We start from the raw sequence: 18,919 nt of genomic DNA, 5'->3' as shown, positions 1-18,919 counted from the left end.
AATGTCTGCTTTGAATTTCAAGTGTTTTATTTTTTTGAAGATTCTATATTCTTTGTGAACAAAGGTGCCCTGCTTGAAAATGTTAATCTCCAAAGCAGTATTAGTTACTAAGCTACCAGCTCTATTTCCATGGTTTTTAAAAAATACCTCAGACAGAGATTTGGAATGAAGATTTCCAAAATCTGGGACCAATCAAGAAATCACTCCCTAAAAATCTTGTTAGCTCCATTAAGAGTTTCCATCTAAAAAAACGAGTTTTACTTTAGAACAATGCCAAATCCTCTGAATTAATTTTCCATTTTCCCTTTTCACTGTTCCAGGACTTCTTTTCATATATGCCTCTGTTTTTTCCAGCATGGCAGATGTTTAAACATTTTAATGAGGAAATTCAAGTCCTTAAGTTAATTCAGAAGGACAGGATTATACCAATCTATTTTGGCCAGTAAATTATCAGTTTAAATCACTAAGAAACCAGAACCCATATTATTATAAAAAAAATCATCAAAATACACCAGAGACTGTCTAAACATCTCATAACTTGGGGGGAATTTGCTGTTGCCAGTTTTCAGAATCGATATAAATGTACGGAATTTTGCCAGTGAATACAATTTTGAATGGTCTGCTGTCCAAATCGTATCGAACTCCACGTGAAGGAGAGTGATACTTATGGCATATGGTTTGAGGCATAGGCACACGCAGACAGCTATCCCTCTAAATCAAGACCTTCCCCATTGTGTTCTAGAATGCTATGGTTGGGTTTCAAGCACAAGGGCAGGCCAAGGTGGTGGATTTCAGACTCACTCCCATGTAAATCAAGGGAGTTTGGTTTTATACATTGACATTCTACTAAAGATTTCACTTGAAAAGAGAGCAGGGATTCTGATACTTTAAAACTAATGAAATCTAGCACTGTTATAATGCTAGGCTTTATACTTAAATCAATCCCAAGCATCATAAATCTGTACCACGCTGATTTCAGGATTGTAATGATCTTGATTCTGTTATTAAGGAACACACCAAGAAACAAGGTTATGAAACCTTCATATACTTACTGAGATTAGTCACTGAGGTCTCTGTTCACTGCACATGTCATGACAACCTTTGTCATATGTCAAGTAGCAACATCTGAAAAAAATTGTTTTAGATTTGTCATGGCCGAGCTTTCCCTTATAACTGGAGAAAAAACTTCTAACTATATATACCTTTTTACTTCTACTTCACAGAAACTTAGAACCAAATGTGTGTCCCAGAGATAACCAGTTTGTATAAATAACTTTGTATAAATTAATTTAACTTTGTATAAATGACCAGTTTGTATAAATGACTTAATGTTCTGGTTTCTATTCTGATTGTCATATATTAATTTATATTTTCACCAGGCTGCATGTTTTATTTTATTTTTTTACAATTTTGTTAAGTGTTATGCTATTTAAATATAGCTTGATAGCATATAATAGAGATCTGAAATATAACAGCTGGATATAATGGCTCTTTCTCTCTCCTGTGAAAGGCTCTAGATTGTCCAAGGACTCAGACTCCCTCTATCTTGTTGCTCCCTCAAACAACAGTGTGGTCCTCATTTGCATGGTCCATGACGGTCTTCATGCAGCAAGATGAAGGCAGGACCGGAAGAGCGGCTCAGTCTGTCTCCTCAAGGACAATACCAGGAAGTTGCACCCATGACATTGGCCATATCTAGTCACACAAACAATTTTTATAACCCTCTTCATCTGTAGTTTTCATTGACATAAAAAGGACAGAGAATAGATACTAGAAGAAGAAAAGAAACATTCATTTTCATATTTTAACCTAAATCACTGATTCTTGAACACTAGCAGGCACCAGATTCACCAAGAGCTTGAAACACAAATGCCTGGGCAATCAACACTGGCTTTCTAAACTAGGATTTCAAGGCAAGAGGCCTGGTAATCTGCGTACCGGCTTTCTAAACTAGGGTTTCAAGGCAAGAGGCCTGGTAATCTGCGTACTGGCTTTCTAAACTAGGATTTCAAGGCAAGAGGCCTGGTAATCTGCATAGTTAACAAACATTTCAGATGATTTTGATCACCAGATATATTTGAGAAACTGAAGAGTAAATTATCTTTCTTGTTTTCAATAAAATATCTGTGCTGAACTAGGTAACTCAGGTATATTGTTATTCCTTTAAGTCATGTTGGAGGGGAAAAAATAACATGATAAATAATATTCCCACCCCCAGGCTGATCTGCAAAGAACCAACACACATCCTTCAAAGGGTCTCTTCTCCTTAGTTTATTTTTTTTTTAATGCATGACTGCCTTTTCCTCCTAAATTAGGCTATTTCATTCAGTCCTACTTGAGTCCACTTCTTTTCTTCCTAAAAGCAGCCTCATAGTAACTTCAACATTACCCTTGCCAGTATGTGGTATCATTGCAACATGACAACTTCAGTTTTGGAGGCAAGGATAAATTGCCCAAGATGATAAATAAAGTGGTGGTATCATGGAAGTCTCAAAGTGGAAGTCCATATGAAGCATGGTTGTAGTAACTGGAGAGAAGAGGAAAGAACAAAAAGCCCAGGCTACATGGACAGCAGTCACGGAAGGCCAAAGGGGAACCAAGGCTTTTTGCAGCTCACAAGGCTACACCAAAACCCTGATCAGACACCTGTGGGGAAAAATCAATATGTTCCTCTTAACTCCTTCTAATATCATTTTCCTGCTATTGTCAGGGTGGCTCAGAGACTGCCATCTCCCTAAAAAGCCTCTGCGTCAGCTCCCCACGGTGCTGACCAGGTCATCAGCAGAATGGATCATCTTTCTTGTCTGCGTTCTTAAGCCAGACCATTCAGAGAAGTCAAAGGAAAAGTTCCCACTGGCTCTACGGAGCCTCCCAAATCCTGTGGGTTATACACAAGCAGATGTCATGGCCAGAGCAAATAGTGCTCCCTCCCAGTGCCCCCTTAGCCAGTTCCTGATTTGCTTCAGTAAGTTTGTACTTAATCACATTGATTGTGTTTAAAACGCCACAGTATTCTAAAGTAAGTTTACTTACATTTGGAAATTATGTCTGATTTCTAACTTTACAAAGAAATCATGAGAAATCTGAATACTATTACAGAGATACATTTAATGGCACATTTTTATGCTCACACACTCCAGAAAGATCAACTTATCCTTCTAACATCAGACAAGAAGCCATGCAATGCACTCTCAAAACCACACTTCCCAGGAGGTTAACAGTATAAAGGCTGATATGCATAGCATGTGTGGGGTTAAAGCTGTGTTACCAAACAAGTGACAAAGAAAAAAGATTCCCATTCTAGGTGTCCTAATAGACCTTAGCATAAAAAAAGAGTCATGAAAGAGGAAAATTTTCTGAAAAATAGCCTTTTTAACCAATATAGACAGAAATGGTAAAAAGGATTTGGGAGCTGACGCCCAGGGAAGTACATTCAAAATGCTGTCCCTCGTATTGAAAAACAATGATATTAGACTTGAGTCATTTCTTTATGTGCAATTGTAGCACTGAAGAAGGTGATACTTTATATATAAATATATGTGTAAGGTGACATTTGTATACAACTGAAATTAGTTTGTGATACACAATTTAAAAACACACAGGTCTTTTAGCAGTAAAGCTTCATCTCACTTTCCACTGTGAATTTGACATACAAGATACTCACTAGAGCTAAAATAATTCAAAAATATTTTACCATTACTGTTTCTCCAGAAATATACAATGATTTTTGAATATTAGGGATGAGTTAAAAGCATCATATTTTTAAGATGATATAATTATTTAACAAAAATTCCATATAATCAGCATAAAATTATTAGACAATAAGAAACTTGATTAAGTGATTGGATATCAAAAAAAAATGAACAAAATAAAGAATTTTTCCCATCACTATTTAGAATATTGAATATGAAATACTAATCTAAATACAAAGAAAATACAAAACAATTATATAAAACACCTGGGAACAAAAAACATATTAATTTTAAGGAGTCTATAAAAATAAAAGTCTAATACTTTACTGATGATGTAAAAAAGATTTCAATAAGTATTGAACCAAACTATGTCGATAATTTGAACATTCAATGTTGTAAAAGTATTGATTCTCTGTGTACTGGTTTTATAATATATATATATTCCAGTAAAAGTCAAAATGGAACTTTTGGCTTATATTGAATCGATTCTGAAGTTTCTTAGGAAAAGAGACAATATAAAGAAAAGAAATACTGTATTGGTTTAGCCATACATTGACATGAATCTGCCATGGGTGTACAAGTAATTAGCCTTCAATTAAAATAAATAAATTTATATTTAAAAAAAGAAAGAAAAAAATAGGTGGAAATGAGCAGGGAAATGTTAATTAGCACTTTAAAAGATTATTTAAAGTATAGTATAAAATCAAAATATTATTATATACAATGATCTAATATACAATGAAATAAAGGAGATGCTAAAATATAATCAAATATAAAAGCACATATTCAATAAACATTATAATAAAGAAAACTGGTGGCAGATAACTGACTTTAATATAGAAAAATGTTGTCTTCATATTACTTGTGTTTTTTAGTGTTGCCAGGTGTTATGGGTTTTTTTTTTCTTCCAAGGTATAATTGACATACAATACTGTATAAATTTGAGGTTTCCCAAGGAGATCCAACCAGTCCATTCTAAAGGAGATCAGCCCTGGGATTTCTTTGGAAGGACTGATGCTAAAGCTGAAACTCCAGTACTTTGGCCACCTCATGCGAAGAGTTGACTCATTGGAAAAGCCTCTGATGCTGGGAGGGATTGGGGGCAGGAGGAGAAGGGGACGACAGAGGTTGGGATGGCTAGATGGCATCACCGACTCGATGGATGTGAGTCTGAGTGAACTCCGAGAGCTGGTGATGGACAAGGAGGCCTGGCATGCTGCAATTCATGGGGTCGCAAAGAGTCAGACACGACTGAGCAACTGAACTGACTGACTGACTGACTGAAGTGGCACTAGCGGTAAGGAACCTGCCTGCCAATTCAGGAGATCTAAGAGGTGCTGGTTTGATTCCTGGGTCAGGAAGACCCCCTGGAGGAGAGCATTGCAACCCACTCCAGTATTCTTGCCTGGAGAATCCCATGGACAGAAGAGCCTGGAGGGCTACAGTCCATGGAGTTGCAAAGAGTTGGACACAGCTGAAGTGACTCAGCACGCAGGCACATACTGTTTAAGTTTAAGGTGTGTAGCATAATGATTTGACTTGTATACATCATGAAATAAGTTTAGTGAACATCCATCAGCTAACATAGATACAAATATTAATAGAAACAACATTTTTTTCCTGTGATGAGGAATTTTAGTCTTGCATAACAACTTTCATATATAATATAAAGCTGTGTTAATTATATTTATCATGTTGTACGTTACATCCCTCATACTTATTGATCTTATAACTGGAAGTTTGTACCCTTTGAGTGCCTTCATCCAATTTCCACAAGCCAACCCCTGCTCTGATACCACAGATCTCATTTCTTTTTCTACGAATTTGGATGATTGTTTTTAAAGCATGATTGCCCAACAACACTCAGTTAGTTGCTATTATACAATAAGAGATCAATATTTCTATATATTTCAAAGCAATTGCTATGATAAACCTAGTTATGATATGTCACCACAGAAAGATTATTACACAATTATTATTACACAGTTATTACACTCTATATTCCCCACTCTATATTCCCCACCCTTGCCTCATTGACTGAGCTGCTACGTCTCACTCATTTCTCCAGCACCTGCGCTGGAATTTTCACCATTTACCACCCTGGTTCTCAGACCTTCAGATTTGAACTGACTCACACAATCAGCCTGCCAACTTTCCTGGTGGTTTTGCTTCTCTGAAGAACTTTGGTTCATACAACACCTATAAATCAATCTAAACACTGGAGGAGATACATAGACCCCTGTGCTCCTAATTTAACCAAGGAAGTTAAAAAATGGTTATTAAGCTTAAGCAAAGAATCCAGCCATTTAGCACCACTTAAAAATAAATGTCTAAATAGGTGGCTTGGTTTTCCACTTGAAAATTGTTGGTTGATATCATTTAGGCACAAGCTGACCAGGAAGTTCAGAATATGTCCAGGTACCACTGACCATCTGACTAGATCCACGTATGAAACAAAACAGTCCAACAGCTAACATTTTCGTCATCACTCTGTTGTGCCTAAAGAAATCACATAAATCATTTCAAATCAGAGTTTTCAGCAGGACTCTGCTACCAACGGGGGAGCCAAGGGAGGTTCTGACTGAGTAAACAGCTCAGCAACAAACTGGAAAATGAGAAATCAAATTGCTGGATCTTGGAAAGAGCACAAGAATAACGCCCATAGGATCAAGCGGAACGTTTGCATGTCATCAGCTCTGGGACTGCGGGAGACACATGCTTTGTGCTACAGCCATACATCGTCTCTCCTGCACTAGTTGATGCTTATGCCAAAGAGTGAGAAACTCTATAAATTCTGTCATCTGTGCAACTCCACTTCCCCCGTCCTCATTCAGGAGATTTACTTTTTACCTACTTTCTACCATTACCTTCTCATCCTTCTCCCTTCCATATTCTATCACATCCCTAATCTAGAGGTCTCCAAAGTGAGGCCCATGTAGCCCATGGAGGATGAGGTGAATCTCCTAGAGTACTAGGAGAAATATAAAATCTTCTCTTTATATTTTACCCGCCCCCTAAGTTTAATGAAAATAAAATTAAAATGATACAATACTTTATATATAATAGGGAGATAATATTAGTCTTTTTCTCAAAAAAAAAAAAAACTGTGAGAACTGATTAATCAGTCCTGAATATTCATTGGAGGGACTGATGCTGAAGCTGAAACTCCAATAATTTGGCTACCTGATGCGAAGAACTGATTTATTTGAAAAGACCCTGATGCTGGGAAAGATTGAAGGTGGAAGGAGAAGGGGACGACAGAGGATGAAATGGTTGGATGGCATCATTGACTCAATGGACATGAGTTTGAGTAAACTCTGGGAGTTGGTGAGGGACAGGGAGTCCTGGAGTGCTTCAGTCCATGGGGTTGCAAAGAGTGGGACACGACGGAGCGACTGAACTGAACTGAACCAAGATTATCTATAATTATGAATAGGTAGGGCTTCCCTGGTAGCTCAGCTGGTAAAGAATCCATCTGCCATGGAGGAGACCCTGGTTCTATTCCTGGGTTGGGAAGATCCACTGGAGAAGAAATAGGCTACCCATATCAGTATTCTTTGGCTTCCCTGGTGGCACAGACAATAAAGAATCCACATGCAACACAGGAGACCTGGGTTAGATCCCTGGGTTGGGAAGATCCCCTGGAGGAGGGCATGGCAACCCACTCCAGTATCCTTGCTTGGAGAATCCCCATGGACAGAGGGGTTGCAAAGAGTCAGACATGACTAAATAACTAAGCACAGCAAATGAAAAGGTAAATAATGCTAGTACCAGACACCACCTTTGCCGGCTGTTTCCTCTGATGTGGTCATTCTCCTTTGGGAATAGAGGGTACTCATGAGCAGAGAAGTTGACCAGTGATGGTCCCTTCAGCATACTGTTTTGCAAAGTACTTAAAGTAGGATTTTGATGATATTCAGATTTTTTTAAGATTTTTTTATGTGGATCAGTTTTAAAGTCTTTATTGAATTTTTAGCAATATTGCTCCTGCTTTATGTTTTGGTTTTTTGGCCCTAAGTCATGACGGGTCTTAGCTCCCTGACCAGGGATCAAACCCACAGCCCTTGGATTACAAGATATTAACCACAGGGCCATCAGGGCAGTCTCATGATGACATTCAGTTTTAATCAAATTGTTTATCACAAAGAGCAGTAAAAAGATTCCCACATCAAAAATAAATAAAAAGGAAATTAAGCAGTAAACTGAAGAGAGCACTAAACTGTCAAATGCCAGGACCAGAGATGAAAATTAGAACATCAGTATATTTAAGCAGCCACATTCTGAGATAGAAACATTAAGAACTAAACAATGGTAGCATGATTATACAATTTTCCCACAGATAGTAATACCAAAAACTATAATAACTTTCACCACACATTTAAAAATTCAAGATGAGTCTCACTTACTTATTAACAATTTTTATAAATAGTATCAGTGGGTACAGAGCTATTTCATTAAAACTTTTAAATCCTCCAACTTCCAATTAGCTTGTAACAACTACCCAATACTGGGAAATATGGAAATTTCCTAGTCAAATTTTAATACAAAACTTTTCTTAATTGGAAGACAGAATTTAAAATTGAATGAATATGAAAATTGAATAAATATAACAACTATGACAGCAGTGGAATTAAAGCATCAAGAGAAACTAAAACCAGCACTTCATATCAGCTCTGTGACAAAGTACAAACTGCAGAGTTGTTGGGTTTTTATTTAAGAAATATACTCAATCACACTGATCTCAATATAAACACACAAAAATTGTATATATTAGCAAAACTATATGACTATCCTAATTTTATATTAAGCAAAAATATTTTACTATTAGTAATAAATTTCAAAGAATTTAAAATGTAATCTTTTTTATTTCTCTCTTGTATAATTTGTAATATACATAATTTTAGTACTATAATATAGTAATATAATTTACAAACAGTAAATATCTAGTGGGCTCATGAGCAATCAAAAAAGCCAGAAAAATAAACACTGCTCCGGTCTTTAATTCTCACAGCTGCTAAAGTTATTCTCTTAATACACAACTGAACCATGCCTTGTGCTTCTTTAAAAATCTGTTAATGGCTCCCTATGGCCCAATGAACAAAATGCAAACTCCTTATCAAAATATACAAGCGATCAGGTCAAACGTTTTCAGCCTAATATCTATTTTGGCCTTTCTCATTCTCTCAGACATGATTAATTCCCCATATTTCCATAGCTCTTCACCTGTGACTCCAGCAACGAACTCATTTTATTCTGCAGTATTAAAAGAAGCCTGTATGGAGTAGTGAATAGAACACAGGACAGAGCCAGGAAGTCTCTGGTTGCACACAGCTCTACTATTGCCAGACTGAGACCCTGACTTGGCATTTTATCTGACATTCAGTTCCCCCTCTGTAAAATGGGGTAATAAGAGATCGTTAGCAATAATATACATATATTTTCTAATTCTTATTTTTATAGCTCTCTAAAGGGATTATGGATACCAATTAATTACGTGGGACAATAATTTTCAAGAAATGTAAATATAACAAACTCACACTTGTAACTTCATTTAATCATCTTTCATTATTTACAAATTGTGTTGCCATTTAAGGATTAAAGCATTTGATTCTATTTCCTGTTTCTGATAAGTTTATTTTAGGATTAACAGAAGTTTTACCAGTTTGGTTTTCCAGAACTTTTACCACTCCTCACCACATATCCAGAAGAAAAAGGGGGTTGGAGGTTCTTTTTTTTTTTTTTAACTTTATTTTACTTTACAATACTGTATTGGTTTTGCCATACATTGACATGAAACCAACCATGTAGAAGTCTCAATCTACTGTAGGATTCTCTCTAACACTCCTCGACAAACAGCAGAAATCACGCTAGATGAAAGTAATCTTAGACCATTGCTAGGAAATTTAGCTAACAAAGCAGTTAAAATTAGTGCAATTAAATATTTTAAAATATATGACCATGTAGCCTGGCGGATGAAGTGAGGTTTTGGGAAATGCTTAGCTCCTGTACTGATGCAAAGCACTAAAGATTCCACCTGTGGCCTAGGTTCATTGGTAACGCTTTGAACCTCTGGCAACTAAAAAGAGCAATGAAAGAGAGTTGTTTCTGATTTAAAGCATTGTGGCTTTTCTCTACACTCCATAAACTAAGAGGAGAAACCAACTTAACCACTTCACTCTTCCCAAACGCATACATATATTAGAAATGAGGGGAAGACACAACAAGCACATGTATGACTTAAAGGACAAATAAAACCTCAAACTTTTGGCTGGGCTCACGCTGATGACTAGAACATGCGTATGGCGTGCCACGAAAGCCTCTATTTATATATATTTATGTATGAAACAAATGAGCGTGCTTAGCCACTCAGTCGTGTCTGACTCTTTGCGACCCCATAGACTGTAGCCCGCCAGGCTGCTCTGTCAAGCAGTGTGATCCATATTTTGAGTAGGATAAAATATGAACATATGTCTGTAAATGTTACAGAATCATTTGCATAGGTGTATTGCATGGATGCATTTTGCAGAAAAATGTCACAGGAATTCAAACATGAGTGGGGTGGATAGAAAGAGAAAAGCAGTAACTCAGTTCCTATAGAACACTGAATGGTTTTAATCCCCCCGGTGGAATCCAAGCCAGGAATATACTGAAATCCTCTGGCTAAAAACATTATTAATAAAATTATTTACTTTGAAATTCTTTCTTGTTCCTAAAAAATGCTACAATACTCTAGCAAGCCCACCATGAAACTTGACTAGCATCCTTCAGATTTAAGGGCCTTCATCTTCATTTATCCATTTAGCAGAACAAACACAAATCCTGAAACTCGTGGATTTTGGAAACAGAGAAAAAAGATGTGGAGAAAGGAGAGTAGATAATAAGATTTTGCTATCATTTACAGACTTCAACTTTCACTTCAGTAAATAGATAGAAGAATCTTTGATTACAGATTGAAGATAGACCCTTTGCTATTGGTCTTCCCTGGTGGCTTAGCTATAAAGAATCTATGTGTCAACACAAGAGTCACAGTTTCGATTCCTGGGTCAGGAAGATCCCCTGGAGAAGGGAATAGCTACCCACTTCAGTATTCTTGCCTGGAGAATTCCATGCAGTCTATGAGATTACAAAGAGTCAGACATGACTGAGCACACAGTGTGTGTGCACACACACACACACACATACACACACACACATATATTTATACATATAGAGAGAGATTTATTAATTTCCTAATGCTGCTGTAACAAATAGCCCCAAACTTGGCAACTTAACAACACAACTTTATTCTGGAGGTCAGAAATCCAAAACGTGTCTTACTGAGCTAAATTCAAGGTATTAGATGGGTTATATTCCTTCTGTGTGTTCTAGAGGAGAATTAATTTCCTTGTTTTCTCCAAACAAGGCTTTCAAAAGCCATTTGAATTTCTTAGCTGGTGGCCTCTTCAACATCTTAAAAGTCAGCAGCAAAGCATCTTCAAATGTCTCTCTTACTCTGAGTCTCCAGCATCCCTCTTGGAAGATAAGGACCCCTGTGATTACAGTGAGCACACTTGGATGATCCAGAATGCTGTTCCCATCTCATAATCCATACATTAATCACATCTGTAAATTACCTTTTCTGATATGAGGCAGCATATTCTTAGGTTTTGGAAATTAAGAGTTTAAGGTGTGGCTATAATTGAGATGGGAGCATTATTCTCCCCATCACAGATATACACATATATTTTTTTTCTAGAGATACATTAAAACTGGTAATACTGGATTCATCTGGGGAGAAAGGCTATAGCTCTGGTGATTTAAGATAGGAAAGATATTTGCTGTGTGTCATTTTGCCCTTTGAATCTTTTCCTCGTGCGTGCACAATTTTAAAGCATTCTGTTTAAAAGATCCCCATTTGGCCAATGTTTTAAGAAGCTGTATTTGTACCTGTCAAAATACTCAAAAAGTTATAATTTAAAAAAAATTACTTTCATACAAAGCAGACCCTTAAGAGATGGCTATTAACTTTAAATACTCCTTAAATTCTGAATATTTTATAGTCTTTGTCTCCATTTATTTAAAGATGACCACAGTCTGCTTTAATCCATAATGGACATTTAGAAGATCTAGCCACAAGCTTAAAAATAATCACCCTGAGGTTAGGATGTACTTCTGAAGAAGTACCTCCCACTAAATTATTTACTGCTTAATTAATTCCAATGAGTATTATGTTCTTGGAAACATGACAAAGGAAAAGTTGAGTAATAACACAAAGAAGTTTATTACAGTCTGATGGACAGGGAGGCCTGGCGTGCTGCAGTCCATGGGGTTGCAAAGAGTCAGACACGACTGAGTGACTGAACTGAACTGAACTGACCTGACCCCACATATTACCGCCACTCTCAGATATGCAAAGTGGTAGGTGCTATGGTTGAGAGAGCAGAAATGTGTTCTCATTGGTGGTGAAGACAATGAAGTGTTACTAACAGCTAAACTCTGGTTATGAAGATGGATGGCGTATGTGGAAGCAGTCAGGGTAGTTGAGGAGAGAACTTTCAGGGTCAAGATTATAGGGAGAAGAGTCAGAACCATGAGCTGTAGTGGATGGACCATTGGCAATACAGACAGGGCATGTGCATAAGTGTGAGTTGCTAAGTCTTAGTAGAAAAATAACCAGAAGTCACGTATTTTATTCAGTTTCCTTTAATTCTTCAACTCAGTTTAGTCACTCATTCGTGTCCGATTCTTTGCAACCCCATGGACTGAAGCACGCCAGGCCTCCCTGTCCATCACCAACTCCAGGAGCTTGCTCAAACTCATATCCATTGAATCGGTGAGGCCATCCAACCATCTCATCCTGTCATCTCCTTTTCCTCCTGCCTTCAATCTTTCCCAGCATCAAGGTGTTTTCCAAGGAGTCAGTTCTCCGCATCAGGTGGCCAAAGTATTGGAGTTTCAGCTTCAGCGTCAGTCTTTCCAATGAATATTTAAGACTGATTTCCTTTAGGATGGACTGGTTGGATCTCCTTGCAGTCCAAGGGACTCTCGAGAGTCTTCTCCAACACCACACTTCAAAAGCATCAATTCTTTGGCACTCAGCTTTCTTTATGGTCCAACTCTCAAATCCATACATGACTACTGGGAAAACCATAGCTTTGACTAGACAGACCTTTGTTGGCAAAATAATGTCTTTGTTGGCAAAATAATGTCTTTTTTTTAATATGCTGTCTAGATTGGTCATAGCTTTTCTTCCAAGGAGCAAACATCTTTTAATTTCATGGCTGCAGTCACCATCTGCAGTAATTTTGGAACCCAAAAAAATAAAGTCTCTCACTGTTTCCATTGTTTCCCCATCTATTTGCCATGAAGTGATGGGACTGGATGCCATGATCTTAGTTTCCTGAACGTTGAGCTTTAAACCAACTTTTTCACTCTTCTCTTTCACTTTCATCAAGAGGCTCTTTAGTTCTTCTTAGCTTTCTGCCTTTAATTCTTAGTACCTTTATTTTCTACAATGGCTGAGGAATTGCCAAATCTTGTTTCTTTTGCTTTACTCCATTTCCCTAGATGTTGGATGATGCAGTGAAAACATCCATTTTAAAGGTTGTTCTATTTTTGGTTTTGATCATTAATGTTCTACACAGCATGTCTCAGGAAGCATAAAATGAGATGTTCAGATTCTAATTTGCATGAATGAATTAATGAGGGAGCCAGAAAAAGGTGGTAGCTTAGATACCAGATTCAGGAATGAAGAATGTCACATCTCAGTGGAAGATTGATATCTCAGCTGCAATTGCTCCCGTTAACTTCATTCTTAAATCTTATTCAAATATTTCCCATGTTCTAGAAAAGATAAAAATTCATTCATGGATTTAAATAAAGCTTGGATGTATGCCAATTTTGTATTCTAATGTGAAGATAAGCAAATACTGTTCAGATTCTTAAAAAATCATCCAACATTTTTGAGATTTTATAAATAGTACTTAAATAGTACTATTTAAACCTAAGCATTCATTTGCATAAATCTAAGCATTCAATTGAAAATACTTTCATTTTGTTTCTTCCTATAAATTATATATGGGAAGATGGGCATATCTTAGTGGCATACAGTTATTTTTCATTGATACATTCTTTTCCCACTTATTAGTAAATTCAGTCTATAAGGGATTCTATTCTAGAGAAGAAAATGGAAAATAATATTTTGAGCACACGTTAGGTACCAGTATTATGCTCTGCTATGAAATACTCATGAAAGCTTGATGAAGTTAGTGTCATCATCAATTTAAAAATGAACAGTAAAAAACAAGGGAATTTACTTGAGAGTGCTCAGCTGGTGATTTAAACCCAATCTAAAGAATTTCAAGTCCTCTCACACCACATCCAAACACCATACAATCATCCGCATAATATTTTTCATTTGGAACTAGAAGTATGTCTACCAAGAATCATTTTATTTATTCAAGATAAAAACACACACCCATGCACCTATACAGGTAGTCAAGAATTTTCTGCTATATTAAAATTTTAGATCTTAATCATCTTTAAAATTTTTATTAATAAAGGGAATAGGAACATCGAAAAAGTTGGCCTAAAGCTCAACATCCAGAAAACGAAGATCATGGCATCCGGTCCCATCACTTCATGGGAAATAGATGGGGAAACAGTGGAAACAGTGTCAGACTTTATTTTGGGGGGCTCCAGAATCACTGCAGATGGTGACTGCAGCCATGAAATTAAAAGACGCTTACTCCTTGGAAGAAAAGTTGTAACCAACCTAGATAGCATATTCAAAAGTAGAGACATTACTTTGCCGACTAAGGTCTGTCTAGTTAAGGCTACGGTTTTTCCTGTGGTCATGTATGGATGTGAGAGTTGGACTGTGAAGAAGGCTGAGCGCCAAACAATTGATGCTTTTGAACTGTGGTGTTGGAGAAGACTCTTGAGAGTCCCTTGGACTGCAAGGAGGTCTAACCAGTCCATTCTGAAGGAGATCAGCCCTGGGATTTCTTTGGAAGGAACGATGCTAAAGCTGAAACTCCAGTACTTTGGCCACCTCTTGCGAAGAGTTGACTCACTGGAAAAGAGTCTGATGCTGAGAGGGATTGGGGGCAGGAGGAGAAGGGGATGACCGACGATGAGATGGCTGGATGGCATCACGGACTCGATGGCCGTGAGTCTGAGTGAACTCTGGGAGATGGTGATGAACAGGGAGGCCTGGTGTGCTGCAATTCATAGGGTCACAAAGAGTCGGACACGACTGAGTGACTGAACTGAACTGAATGATAATTCCATCTTGATATCGCTTTAAAACATTAAAATAATCACTGTGATTTAAATTATACCTAGAGTGAGCATTATAGTATACAACAATCTAAACAAGAGACTGAAATTTAACAGCAGATGGCTAAGGTTGAAAAGTTCAGTGAACTGATGTATTTTCTAGAGGTTCCTGGTTGAAGGCACAGAAATTGCTGACTTCACCAGGATAAAACCGCTGTCAGACAAGACCCTCTTATCTCTACAGAGGCCATTCGGGCTTATTCCTTTTATCCATGTGGGTGATTCTGAGCCAAACAAGAACCACCCAAGCAGCACTTTCCTTAAGGAGTGAGCAAGTAGCATTGTAAGATGATCCCTAGACTACCGAAAACTTGTTTCAATTAATGGTTCCTTGCTATTTCTATTATGTTTGGATTATTAGCTTTTACTACTCCCTTTCGTATTGGTTTCCTATAGCCTTTGAGAAGACTTGCACTAAAAGCCTGCTGAGAGAGGCAGGCTGGGAAAACCACAAGCATTTCCCACAATCACTACACCCAGAGAGCAGAGAGAATCTTCCAGCTGAGATCTGAGCTGAAGGGCCTAATGTCTGCTGGCAAACAGGCTTCAGTGTTTACCCTTTCTCATCCCTTCTCTCCTGGCCCCAACCATGCAGTGACATTCCAAAAGTGTTGCATCATACTCTTCAATTCTAAATCGATCTTCATAAATCTCTTTCACAGTTTCATCTACTTTCATCGGCAATTTGGGGCTGCCCTTTCAAAACCTCTTGACACAGTTCTTTCTCATCGCTGGCCTCATGGTGCAGCTGTCACCATCAATGAGATGAAATCCAGTGAACCTCTGAATGCCAGCCCTTCTGTCAAGTTCTGGTGTCATTAAAGATAGACACTCATCTACCCAGTACATACTCTCTGTGGGCAGGCAAAGGAAACAATTTCCAAGCATGTTTACGACTTGCATGTGAAAGTGATATTCATGCCATTATTTGAGCTATATTTTTGTTCAAGCAAGCTTTCCATGAAAACTATGGTCACCATTACATTTGGAAGAGATGGTCAACATGTAAGCAATCACACTGCCTGTGGATGCATGCTAAGTCGCCTCAGTCTTATCTGACTTTTTGTGAGTAGCCTGCCAGGCTCCTCTGTCCATAGGATTCTCCAGACAAGAATACTGGAATGGGTTGCTACACCCTTCTCCAGGGGATCTTCTGGATCTTGCTGTGTCTCTTATGTCCCTTGCATTGGCAGGCGGGTTTCTTTTTATATTTTTTTTTACCACGAGTCCCACCTAGAAAGCCCAAGTAATCACACCAAACAGTGTGTAAATAACAGTGGTAAGAACTTGAGCAAACTTATCTTCCAAGCATTATCTAATAATTAGGTAGGGGCTAGGTAATCACTGCAGATGGTGACTGCAGCCATGGAATTAAAAGACGCTTACTCCTTGGAAGAAAGTTATGACCAACCTAGACAGCATATTCGAAAGCAGAGACATTACTTTGCCGACTAAGGTCTGTCTAGTCAAGGCTATGGTTTTTCCTGTGGTCATGTATGGATGTGAAAGTTGGACTGTGAAGAAGGCTGACCACCGAAGAATTGATGCTTTTGAACTGTGGTGTTGGAGAAGACTCTTGAGAGTCCCTTGGACTGCAAGGAGATCCAACCAGTCCATTCTGAAGGAGATCAACCCTGGGATTTCTTTGGAAGGAATGATGCTAAAGCTGAAACTCCAGTATTTTGGCCACCTCATGCGAAGAGTTGACTCATTGGAAAAAACTCTGATGCTGGGAAGGATTGGGGGCAGGAGGAGAAGGGGACGACAAAGGATGAGATGGCTGGATGGCATCACGGACTCGATGGACGTGAGTCTGAGTGAACTCCGGGAGATGGTGATGGACAGGGAGGCCTGGTGTGCTGCGATTCATGGCGTCGCAAAGAGTCGGACATGACTGAGTGACTGAACTGAACTGAATTGAACTGAAGTAGGGCTTAGGTGATTGACATCACCTAAGTAGCTTGAAATGTTCTGAACCATCCTTCCAGATGCTCTTATAAAAGGGACATAGGGAGGAGATGAATTGAAAAGAGGTTCTTCTACTATGTCCCCATCAGGCCAATCCAAAGGCTTGGTTCTTCTCACTATCAGTGCAAATCAGTGCTAATGAGCTTTATTACTCAGTCAACTTCTCACACCAAGGATGAGGCTAGATAACCATGGATGAAGGAGGGTTGGCTTTTATTTGTTTTAAGGTCCATCTTGGATTAACTCTCACGTTTCCCCTCCATCCTACTTGGATGCCATTATTACCTTCAAGATTCATGATATTTTGCTCTTTGGGATGATTATGATTATAATGAAAGATAAAATTAAATTTTCCCATATAGATAATTTTTTATGTATTTGAGCCTCCAAGTAACCTAGTTGGAATTTTCATCATCCATGTTATAGATGATAAACCAAGGCTTATAGTAGGGTAGGTATCTAAGCTAAAGTCACTCAACCTTTAAGTATAGAGTCAACTCAAGCCCATGATTTATTTCAAAATTCTCTGCTGCTTCCACAATGCTATACAGCTTTCTTTGGTGGAAGAATGTGTGATCCACTCAGGTAGATTCTTATTGAAAACTGAATATCTTTTGATTCTGAATGTGAATCTCTATTTGAAATATATTTAGTTCAATAGTTCCTAAACATGGTAATAGTGTTTACTATATGCTAATATCCTTAATTAATGTCAATTTTTAAAAATCTGTTCAAAGTGTTTAAATCACTTGTCAATGGACTAGAAAGCTACTGTGCCTTTTCCTGTGCCTGTAATGTCTACAATACAATCTGCTAAATTTTTTCTGAAGACTCATAACTCCTGAAGAGAAAATATATAGCAGATAAACATCTTAGTTTCCTCAAAGAACTTAGATATCACACTTGGACTTGTTCAATGAGACACTGGGAAAACTTCTTATAAAAGGCAAGGTAAGAAAATAAATTTAGAAATTAATTGCTGCACTTTTATAAAACCTTAATGACTCAAAGCAGAGACATTACTTTGCCAACAAAGGTCCTCTAGTCAAGGCTATGGTTTTTCCAGTAGTCATGAATGGATGTGAGAGTTGGACTGTGAAGAAGGCTGACCACTAAAGAATTGATGCTTTTGAACTGTGGTGTTGGAGAAGACTCTTGAGAGTCCCTTGGACTGCAAGGAGATCCAACCAGTCCATTCTGAAGGAGATCAACCCTGGGATTTCTTTGGAATGAATGATGCTGAAGCTGAAACTCCAGTACTTTAGCCACTTCATGAGAAGAGTTGACTCATTGGAAAAGACACTGATGCTGGGAGGGATTGGGGGCAGGAGGAGAAGGGGATGGCAAAAGATGAGATGGCTGGATGGCATCACGGACTCGATGGACATAATTTTGGGTAATATCCGGGAGTTGGTGATGGACAGAGAGGCCTGGTGTGCTGTGATTCATGGGGTCTTCAAAGAGCTGGACACAACTGAGCGACTGAAATGAACTGAACTGAACTGAATGACTCAAAGCTAACATTTAAAAAATTATACTCTAGGAAACAAAGTGAGGACTTATGATACTACTGTATCATTAATGAAATGGAACAAACATCTATTGAATCCATATTAAACAGACATTCATAAATAACCCTAACAGATGGGGCTTCCCAGTTTCAAAGGAGGTGAAAATTTTTCCAATGGTCTTATAAAGCATTAGTGGCAAATCTCTAATTAACACATAGCTCTAACAAGATTCCCTAAGGAAGGAAAAGGCTACCTACTCCAGTATTATGGCTTGGAGAAGTCCATGGACTGTATAGCCTACAGGGTTGCTAAGAGTCAGACATGACTGAAAACTTTTACTTTACTTCACTTCTAACAAGATTAAAACTATATGCTCTTTTAAAACTATGGCAAACCTAGACAATGTATTAAAAAGCAGAGACATCATTT

Source organism: Capra hircus, chromosome 9 (genome assembly GCF_001704415.2).
Source record: "Capra hircus breed San Clemente chromosome 9, ASM170441v1, whole genome shotgun sequence".
Taxonomy (NCBI): Eukaryota; Metazoa; Chordata; class Mammalia; order Artiodactyla; family Bovidae; genus Capra; species Capra hircus.
This window is presented reverse-complemented; position numbering follows the sequence as displayed.